At 39.7% G+C, this 10,000-nt stretch overlaps 3 non-coding genes across 3 annotated transcripts in view; all 3 read right to left on the reverse strand.

Annotated features, from left to right (window-relative positions):
• LOC135267848 (large subunit ribosomal RNA) overlaps window positions 1-537 on the reverse strand; it is a 4,039-nt gene extending 3,502 nt beyond the window's left edge. Inside the window, exon 1 of the ribosomal RNA XR_010336220.1 lies at window positions 1-537. This exon is cut by the window's left edge and continues 3,502 nt beyond it. This is a non-coding gene — a ribosomal RNA (large subunit ribosomal RNA).
• A 477-nt stretch (window positions 538-1,014) lies between these two features.
• Window positions 1,015-1,171, reverse strand: LOC135267850 (5.8S ribosomal RNA). Its single transcript, XR_010336222.1, has one exon. It is a non-coding gene; the product is annotated as a 5.8S ribosomal RNA (ribosomal RNA).
• Window positions 1,172-3,230: 2,059 nt separating this feature from the next.
• LOC135267846 (small subunit ribosomal RNA) lies at window positions 3,231-5,148 on the reverse strand. Its single transcript, XR_010336218.1, has one exon. It is a non-coding gene; the product is annotated as a small subunit ribosomal RNA (ribosomal RNA).
• Window positions 5,149-10,000: the final 4,852 nt, after the last annotated feature.

Here is a 10,000-nt window from a genome sequence, read left to right on the forward strand (position 1 = left end):
AAAAGGCGCGAACGACGCGTACGCCGTTCGTCGCACGATCATTTAGCGCCGCTATCGAGTCACGCTGAATCTCCCCTTTCGACCTTTCGGGTTTCTCAGGTTTACCCCTGAACGGTTTCACGTACTATTGAACTCTCTCTTCAAAGTTCTTTTCAACTTTCCCTCACGGTACTTGTTCGCTATCGGTCTCGTGGTCATATTTAGCCTTAGATGGAGTTTACCACCCACTTAGGGCTGCACTCTCAAGCAACCCGACTCTGAGGAGAGATCCTCCCGTTATCGGCAACGGTCACTACGGGCCTGGCACCCTCTATGGGCTGTGGCCCCGTTCAAGATGGACTTGGACGCGTCGCACAATCTCGGGATGACGGATCCTCCCTAACACCACATTTCCCGGCGTCCGGTTTCGGCCGCGGGATTCAGTGCTGGGCTTTTTCCTGTTCGCTCGCCGCTACTAAGGAAATCCTAGTTAGTTTCTTTTCCTCCGCTTAATAATATGCTTAAATTCAGCGGGTAGTCTCACCTGCTCTGAGGTCGCAAATATAAATTTGCCTTTATTTTGTCAGACGATAATTACACGTATTCCGTTTATATGGCTGCCTCCAAACAATTTCAAACATCGATCTGACGTCGTTGCGAGAATGTTGTTGTTGTTAATTATAGTGCATAAAATATGCATATAAACAACTTTAACGTCTCGGACACGACGATCGCTTCGTTCGAAATTTAAGCGTTGTGGCTGCTTTTTAATATCGGACGTGCTACGTCTAAACCAACTTGTACCAACAAACTAATAAGAATGTCAGCCGCTATTGCGTTTTAGGATGCCGCGTTATTTTTTTATATTGTTTTTATTGTTGTCTACGTTGCATAATATTTTATTATGACAACCGACAATCAATTAACAATTATAGTAACGCGTCATATTTGCACCCAACACGCTCCGACGTAATTGTCTACACAACATTGTGCGCTGTGTTTAAGACAAAAACCGAGCAGTCTTTGAAATTGACACGACCCTCAGCCAGGAGTGGTCCGGGAACAGTATATCCGAGGACCGCAATGTGCGTTCGAAATGTCGATGTTCATGTGTCCTGCAGTTCACAAGTTGACGCGCAATTAGCTGCGTTCTTCATCGACCCACGAGCCAAGTGATCCACCGTTCAGGGTAATCTTTTCAAACAAATTTAAAATATTATTACATAACGCACCGTTCCACATCGAAATCGTTTCATCATCACACAACAACAAAAATAACTACTTAAGGTTATTACAATTGTGATGTATATGTGAGAAACGGACCAATCGAAAGAAACGTTCGGCGTTATATTTTTATAATATTTTATTTAATTAAAGTGGCATTTGTTTCTACTTATCGAAAAGAGTATGCAGTTATAGTTTAAGTTTACATAAAGAATAACCGATGATATTAACGTTTTATAAATACGTATATATATATCTATTAGGTTTTTTTTCTCTATCAACTTTGTCTATAAAACTCTGCTCCTTTTGCGATAAGCATTATGTATATTTATTAAATAGAAAATATGTCGAAAAACCAGACGTTTTTCTTCAAACAAACGCCACAGCTGCAAACTTAATCACAACAATATTTACCAAACAATACAATTGTAGGGTGTTTTGTGTGATACGTCGTTTGGTGGGCATTCTAAGAACGTCCGTCGACATAAAAACGAATCAAAAGAAAAGCACAGGCAGTGCAAAACGTTCCTTCGTCAGTCGGGCGTATATCATTTAAAACCCACAGAATCTAAAAAAGTTAATAACTTTTTTATTTAGATTCCTACGGTTCGTCGCGTCGTTAAAGTAAATTATTACTTCGACGCATGCGGAACCCAGGTACCCGAAAACCGTAAGCCTAAGCGTTTTTTTCCAAACATCACTCACTATCGATAAAGTAAATTGATTTTATGTATTTATAAATGTGCGTTTGTATGTATAGTAGTATAGTAGTAGTATATTTTGTTATTGGTTGTTTCGAGCTTTTTATTGTTATAAAACGTTTTTGTAGTCTTGTACATAAAGTACAGACGAATAGACAGCCCCTTTTATTTATTAATAAACTCCAACCATTTACAAATTGAATTACAACTACAACATCTCTTTTACACATTAATTATACACCATCTTTATTTTCTTTTTTCCGAAGCGAATACGATGAAGAAAATACGCAAGACTGGCTTACAAAACCGTAAGCCTAAGCGTTTATTTTTCAAACATCACTCACCATCGGTTAAGTAAAATGATGGTATGTATAAATGTGTATTTGTATGTACAGTAGCGTATTAATTTTGTTGTTGGTTGTTTCGAGTTTATTTATTATTATGGTTTGTATGTATAAAGTTTTAGTCTTGTACATAAAGTACAGACGAATAGACAGCCCCTTTTATTTATTAATAAACTCCAACCATTTACAATTAAATTACAACTACAACATCTCTTTTACACATTAAATTATACACCATCTTTATTTTCTTTTTTCCGAAGCGAATACGATGAAGAAAATACGCAAAGACTGGCTTACAAAACCGTAAGCCTAAGCGTTTATTTTTCAAACATCACTCACCATCGGTTAAGTAAAATGATGGTATGTATAAATGTGTATTTGTATGTACAGTAGCGTATTAATTTTTTGTTGGTTGTTTCGAGTTTATTTATTATTATGGTTTGTATGTATAAAGTTTTAGTCGTGTACATAAAGTACGATCGTATTGGCAGACACCATTATTATTCATTCATTCATTCTTGTTTGTTATTATAAATAACTCCAACCATATACAAATACTACAACAACAACACAACAACATCTCTTGCACATTAATTATACACCACCACTGTGTATTAGTACTTTTTTTCGATGCGAATACGATGATGGAAATACGCTAAGACCGGCACTGCGAAAGCAATAATAAAACGTTAGCACATAACCATCTTTCGACAATATTGATTCGTGTTAATGTTCGAAAAAATTCTTTGAAAACGTCGTTTACGGCACGTTTACAATCGATTTATAAAATAAATCGAAAAACGTAACAACAGATCCGCTTAATGCAAGACGACCCGTTGTTGCTTTTCCGTTCGACGCATAATAAAGAATTTTGTATGAGAATTGTACATCATACGAATAGTGTATGTATGTGTGTTTTTTGTTGATCAGCACAGACAAAATGTGTGTGTATGTGTGACAACTAAACAACAACATTTACACGTTATGATCCTTCCGCAGGTTCACCTACGGAACCTTGTTACGACTTTTACTTCCTCTAATGATCAAGTTTGGTCATCTTCCCAGCAACATCGGCAACGTCGAAACGCCACCGCGCACCGGTCCGAAGACCTCACTAAATCATTCAATCGGTAGTAGCGACGGGCGGTGTGTACAAAGGGCAGGGACGTAATCAACGCGAGCTTAGACTCGCGCTTACTGGGAATTCCTCGTTCTGGGGAACAATTGCAAGCCCCAATCCCTAGCACGAAGGAGGTTCAGCGGGTTACCCGGACCGCTCGGTCAGGGAGGACACGCTGATTCCTTCAGTGTAGCGCGCGTGCGGCCCAGAACATCTAAGGGCATCACAGACCTGTTATTGCTCAATCTCGTGCGGCTAGAAGCCGCCTGTCCCTCTAAGAAGAATTGTTTGTACGCCGACAGTAAAAACCGCACATAGAGACCGGGCGAACCCGGCTCCAGCCGGCATTTGGGATGTCGAAATACGCCTATTTAGCAGGCTAGAGTCTCGTTCGTTATCGGAATTAACCAGACAAATCGCTCCACCAACTAAGAACGGCCATGCACCACCACCCACCGAATCAAGAAAGAGCTCTCAATCTGTCAATCCTTCCGGTGTCCGGGCCTGGTGAGGTTTCCCGTGTTGGTCAAATTAAGCCGCAGGCTCCACTCCTGGTGGTGCCCTTCCGTCAATTCCTTTAAGTTTCAGCTTTGCAACCATACTTCCCCCGGAACCCAAAAGCTTTGGTTTCCCGGAAGCTGCCCGCCGAGTCATCGGAGGAACGTCGGCGGATCGCTAGCTGGCATCGTTTATGGTTAGAACTAGGGCGGTATCTGATCGCCTTCGAACCTCTAACTTTCGTTCTTGATCAATGAAAGCGTTTTTGGCAAATGCTTTCGCTTCTGTCCGTCTTGCGACGATCCAAGAATTTCACCTCTAACGTCGCAATACGAATGCCCCCATCCGTTCCTATTAATCATTACCTCGGGGTTCCGAAAACCAACAAAATAGAACCGAGGTCCTATTCCATTATTCCATGCACACAGTATTCAGGCGAAGTTTTAGCCTGCTTTAAGCACTCTAATTTGTTCAAAGTAAACGTGCCGGCCCACCTCGACACTCAATGAAGAGCACCGCGGCGGGATTGAGTTGGGCCGCCCTCTCGAGCTAAGCCCACCGGCAGGACGTCCCGCGAAACGCCAGTTAACACCGCGAACGATGAACCGGCGGCGCGGGACACAAATTCGACTACGAGCTTTTTAACCGCAACAACTTTAATATACGCTATTGGAGCTGGAATTACCGCGGCTGCTGGCACCAGACTTGCCCTCCAATTGATCCTCGTTAAAGGGTTTAGAGTGTACTCATTCCGATTACGGGGCCTCGGATGAGTCCCGTATCGTTATTTTTCGTCACTACCTCCCCGTGCCGGGAGTGGGTAATTTGCGCGCCTGCTGCCTTCCTTGGATGTGGTAGCCGTTTCTCAGGCTCCCTCTCCGGAATCGAACCCTGATTCCCCGTTACCCGTTACAACCATGGTAGGCGCAGAACCTACCATCGACAGTTGATAAGGCAGACATTTGAAAGATGCGTCGCCGGTGCGAGACCGTGCGATCAGCGTAAAGTTATTCAGATTCACCAAGTTGTACGATGACGGCGAAACCGCCACCGATTGGTTTTGATCTAATAAAAGCGCTCCTTCCGTCTCCGGTCGGAGCTCTGTTTGCATGTATTAGCTCTAGAATTACCACAGTTATCCAAGTAAATGTGGGTACGATCTAAGGAACCATAACTGATTTAATGAGCCTTTCGCGGTTTCACCTTAATTTGGCTTGTACTGAGACATGCATGGCTTAATCTTTGAGACAAGCATATGACTACTGGCAGGATCAACCAGGGAACTGTGTTTTTGTGTTTTTTGAGACAGACGAGAGAATAAAATACTCATCATCATCGTTTATAAAGATGAAGAATATGCGCGTTTGTGCGAAACAATCTAACATATAAGAAAGTAACGCCACGCTGTTTCTTCTTTTCTTCGTACGATATAGAGATAAATGTATCGTCATCATCGTCGTCGTAGTCGTTAAACACCACAACACATATATCGGTCAATAAAGGCATAATAATAATATTTATAATATTATTTTTTACCTTTGCCGATTTAAAAGTTCAAACATTCTCTTCACTCTTCGCAAGATTGAATGCGACGTGAATTTATGAAATTCTTTCGAATCCATAAACGTTACGAATATTATATAAATATTCTCGCTCGGATATTAGAGAGTTGACGCATTTATTATTTTTGTTTGTTTAAATCACAAACATTTGTTAGTTCAACAAAGTTTGATTGCATAAGGACCGCCAACGTAAGAGAATACGTTTTGCCGCATCCGCAATCTCGCTGTGGGGAACTGGGCGAGCCACAAAATCACAAAATAAAGCAATCTCGCAAGCAAAGCCCTATTCGAATTCGATAGCGGAAATGTGCGATAAACGTCGATAAATTGGAAGCAAATGCAGAACGTATACATAATCGGTCGTTTTGTCGTCGTCATTTATGATAAACTTCGACTAAACCGTTACACCGTTCATATCGCCTCACTCAACGCATCGACACACACCACTACCATATGTATACCAGCGCGACACCGATCGAGGCAGCCGCTCGGTATTGGATGTGCGCACCGCTCCACTGACATAGCTCCACAGGCGACGTCTACCGAAGCGCACAGCTCTATAACTATAAGGCATACACACAAAAGGGAGAAAATATTTTAAATATTGATAATATTAAAAAGTCATATTTTATATTTAAACCATTATAAAATTTAATTATAAAAACGTTTGTTTTAAAAAAAATAATTAATTAATAAAAACAAAATTATTTTAAGCGCCGTACTTCGTAAACGTCGTACTTCGTTCGTCGTATGTGCAAAGTCAAATGAATGCTGTAGTTAGTCGCAGTTGGAACGTCTGAATGTCGTACAACGTAACAATAATTTTGAGTGCCCTAATGTGTAGACGTCGTACTTCGCGAACGTCGCACTTCGTAAACGACGTACTTCGTGAACGTCGCACTTCGTAAACGACGTACTTCGTGAACGTCGCACTTCGTAAACGTCGCACTTCGTAAACGACGTACTTCGTGAACGTCGTACTTCGTAAAGGTTATGCAATATTAATACACATTTGGTGTATTGCAAGTTGCATTTTAATAATATTATGCATTTTTTATGTTTTAATTTAATATCTAGGCCAAAATACTATGTTTATTTAATTGTTAAATGTGTACGTTATTTATAGATACGTAATTTACATAAAAATTTGTTTTTTTTTTTATTATATGCAAACTACAAATAAAACATTTAATATTTTCAAACGTCGTACTTCGTGTAAGTTATGCAATATAGATACAAATTTAGTGTATTGCGGGTCGCAATAATATTAATTTATATTTGAACGTAGTACTTCGTGAAGGTTATGCAACATCAGTACACATTAAGTGTATTGCAGGTTGCATTATTATTATTTATGTTTTCTCACTTTTTACCTTCATATTAAAAAAAATTTAATATTTTTGGACGTCGTACTTCGTAACAGTTATGCAATAATTGATGCACATCTGTTGTGCTGCGGGTTGCATTTTATAAATTTAATGTATTCTTATGATTTACTTATGTCTAGGCAAAAAAACACTTTGATTAGTTGCTGAATGTTTACATTTATTTACAGATACGTAATTTGCAAAAAAATTTGCTGTTTTTTTATTATATACAACACAAATAAAATTCTTTAATATTCTTGAACGTCGTACTTCGTGTAGGTTATGCAATATTGATACAAATTAGTGTATTGCGGGTCACAATAATATTAATTTATATTTGAACGTAGTACTTCGTGAAGGTTATGCAAGATCAGTACACATTAAGTGTATTGCAGGTTGCATTATTATTAATTTATGTTTTCTCACTTTTAACCTCAATATAAAAAAAAATTAATATTTTTGGGACGTCGTACTTCGTGAAGGTTATGCAATATTAATGCAGATCTAGTGTGCTGCGGGTTGCATTTTATAAATTTAATGTAATTTTATGTTTTACTTTAATATCTAGGCAAAAAAAAACAATTTTGATTAGTTGCTAAATGTTTACATTTATTTACAGATACGTAATTTGCAAAAAAAATTTGCTGTTTTTTTCATTATATACAACACAAATAAAAATTCTTTAGTATTCTTGAACGTCCGTACTTCGTGTAGGTTATGCAATTTAATACACAATTAGTGTATTGTGGGTTGCATTATTATTATTTATTGTTTACGTTTTACTTCATCACTTTGTGAACGTCGTACTTCGTTTGTACTATGAACGCTGCATTTTCGTCGCAGTCGGCAGCACGTGCGAATAAACGTCGTACAAGAAAATCACGATTTTGAGTGCCGTACTTCGCAAACGTCTACTTCGTCTATACTATGTACAAAGTCAAGTGAAACGCTAAACCTCGTCGCAGTCGACAGCAAGTGCAAATAAACGTCGTACAAGAAAATCATGATTTTGAGTGCCGTACTTCGCAAACGTCGTACTTCGTCTGTACTATGTACAAAGTCAATTGAACGCTGTACTTCGTCGCAGTCGGAAGCAACTGCAAGTAAACGTCTTACAAGAAAATCATGATTTTGAGTGCCGTACTTCGCAAACGTCGTACTTCGTCTGTACTATGTACAAAGTCAATTGAACGCTGTACTTCGTCGCAGTCGGAAGCAACTGCAAATAAACGTCTTACAAGAAAATCATGATTTTGAGTGCCGTACTTCGCAAACGTCGTACTTCGTCTGTACTATGTACAAAGTCAATTGACGCTGTACTTCGTCGCAGTCGGAAGCAACTGCAAATAAACGTCCTTACAAGAAAATCATGATTTTGAGTGCCGTACTTCGCAAACGTCGTACTTCGTCTGTACTATGCACAAAGTCAATTGAACGCTGTACTCCGTCGCAGTCGGCAGCACGTGCAAATAAACGTCGTACAAGAAAATCACGATTTTGAGTGCCGTACTTCGAAAACGTCGTACTTCGTCTGTAACTATGTACAAAGTCAAATGAACGCTTAACTTCGTCGCAGTCGACAGCACGTGCAAATAACGTCGTACAAGAAAATCACGATTTTGAGTGCCGTACTTCGCAAACGTCGTACTTCGTCTGTACTATGTACAAAGTCAATTGAACGCTGTACTCCGTCGCAGTCGGCAGGACGTTGCAAATAAACGTCGTACATGAAAATCACGATTTTGAGTGCCGTACTTCGCAAACGTCGTACTTCGTCTGTACTATGTACAAAGTCAATTGAACGCTGTACTTCGTCGCAGTCGGAAGCAACTGCAAGGTAAACGTCTTACAAGGAAAATCATGATTTTGAGTGCCGTACTTCGCAAACGTCGTACTTCGTCTGTACTATGTACAAAGTCAATTGAACGCTGTACTTCGTCGCAGTCGGAAGCAACTGCAAATAAACGTCTTACAAGGAAAATCATGATTTTGAGTGCCGTACTTCGCAAACGTCGTACTTCGTCTGTACTATGTACAAAGTCAATTGAACGCTGTACTTCGTCGCAGTCGAAGCAACTGCAAATAAACGTCTTACCAAGAAAATCATGATTTTGAGTGCCGTACTTCGCAAACGTCGTACTTCGTCTGTACTATGCACAAAGTCAATTGAACGCTGTACTCCGTCGCAGTCGGCAGCACGTGCAAATAAACGTCGTACAAGAAAATCACGATTTTGAGTGCCGTACTTCGAAAACGTCGTACTTCGTCTGTACTATGTACAAAGTCAAATGAACGCTTAACTTCGTCGCAGTCGACAGCACGTGCAAATAAACGTCGTACAAGAAAATCACGATTTTGAGTGCCGTACTTCGCAAACGTCGTACTTCGTCTGTACTATGTACAAAGTCAATTGAACGCTGTACTCCGTCGCAGTCGGCAGGACGTGCAAATAAACGTCGTACATGAAAATCACGATTTTGAGTGCCGTACTTCGCAAAACGTCGTACTTCGTCTGTACTATGTACAAAGTCAAATGAACGCTGCATTTCGTCGCAGTCAGAAACAAAGCAAACGTCGTGCAATGAAACAAAATTTTGAGTGCTGCATTTGTGAGCGCCGTACATCGTTTGTTACTTTATGGTCACATGAACGTCGTATTTCATCACACAGAGCACCATACTTAATGCACTTAAATGAACGTTGTACTTCGTACAAGTTAGGCAATATTAATACACATTTGGTGTATTGCGGGTTGCATTATTAATTTACAAAAATAGCTAGATTTTATATACAACTAAAAATAATTCATATATTTAAACGTCGTACTTCGTAACAGTAATACAATATTTAAACAAATGTAGTACTTCTTGAATATAGGCAATTTTCATACACGTTTACTGTGAAACCAGTTGCGTTTACAATTAAAGTATACGTAGTACTTCGTGGTTTTTAGGCAACTTGAGCGCGCGTTTTGTGTAATGTTGGTTGCATACCTTTAAACAAAATGATTGTGTCATTACTATTTTACCACATGAGCAATCGTGACTTTATTATATGCAGTAGTTATTAAGCAGTGAATGGTGTAAGGCGAGCGCTATGTGCAAGGCGAGCGCTATGTGCTAGGCGAGAGCTATTCTGCTAGCGAGAGCTATGTGCTAGGCGAGAGCTATGTGCTAGGCGAGAGCTATGTGCTAGGCGAGAGCTA

This window comes from Tribolium castaneum, unplaced genomic scaffold (genome assembly GCF_031307605.1).
Source record: "Tribolium castaneum strain GA2 unplaced genomic scaffold, icTriCast1.1 ptg000105l, whole genome shotgun sequence".
In the NCBI taxonomy this organism is placed as follows: domain Eukaryota; kingdom Metazoa; phylum Arthropoda; class Insecta; order Coleoptera; family Tenebrionidae; genus Tribolium; species Tribolium castaneum.